The 584-nt window shown below is 39.7% G+C and overlaps 1 protein-coding gene across 1 annotated transcript in view; it reads right to left on the bottom strand.

The window, feature by feature from the left end:
* Positions 1-584, bottom strand: part of CSNK1G3 (casein kinase 1 gamma 3) — a 157,676-nt gene that overhangs the window by 50,216 nt on the left and 106,876 nt on the right. The gene's annotated exons all lie outside the window — the stretch shown is intronic.

Raw genomic sequence — 584 nt, forward strand, 5'->3', positions numbered from 1 at the left:
TTCTTTCTTTTTCCCTTTGCAGTATTCCCATTTTTTCTTTACTATTCTTTTGCTCTTGCTCTTTCCTCTCACTTCCCCTTCCCAGATATTGTGGGGTTGTTTTTTTGTTCCTCCCTCTTTCTCATTATTTTCCTTTTGTCTTTTTGTTAATGTATTTTTGAACTTTTTCTTTCCTTTTTTTTTTTTTTTTTTTTTGCAATTGTTCCCATTTGTTTATGCGGTTTGAGGTTTTGTTCTCTTCCTTTTATTTTTCTGATGGTTTTTGGACTTTTTTTTTTGTCCGAGTGGGAGACAGCAAGCGTTCCCACACAATCTAATCATAGCTGCACCTCCTGCAGCCCCATCCATTGAGTGAGGGCCACCACTTGCTTTTGCACCAACTGAACAACAACAGACAACGGCCAATACCAACTCAACTCACCCTCAACTGCTCTTTACGAACAGCTAACAGAGATCAGTGCACACACTCTCATTTTCTATCACACAGACCAGGAAACAGGCAATGAGTGTCTAAGTGCTAACAAGTAGTGAACAGAGGAGCATACCACCCTACACATACAGGTAATATTTAAAAAAGGGGGGGG

The sequence above is a fragment of the Orycteropus afer genome, unplaced genomic scaffold (assembly GCF_000298275.1).
Source record: "Orycteropus afer afer isolate SDZICR_OR568_19922 unplaced genomic scaffold, OryAfe1.0 scaffold00086, whole genome shotgun sequence".
Lineage (NCBI taxonomy): Eukaryota > Metazoa > Chordata > Mammalia > Tubulidentata > Orycteropodidae > Orycteropus > Orycteropus afer.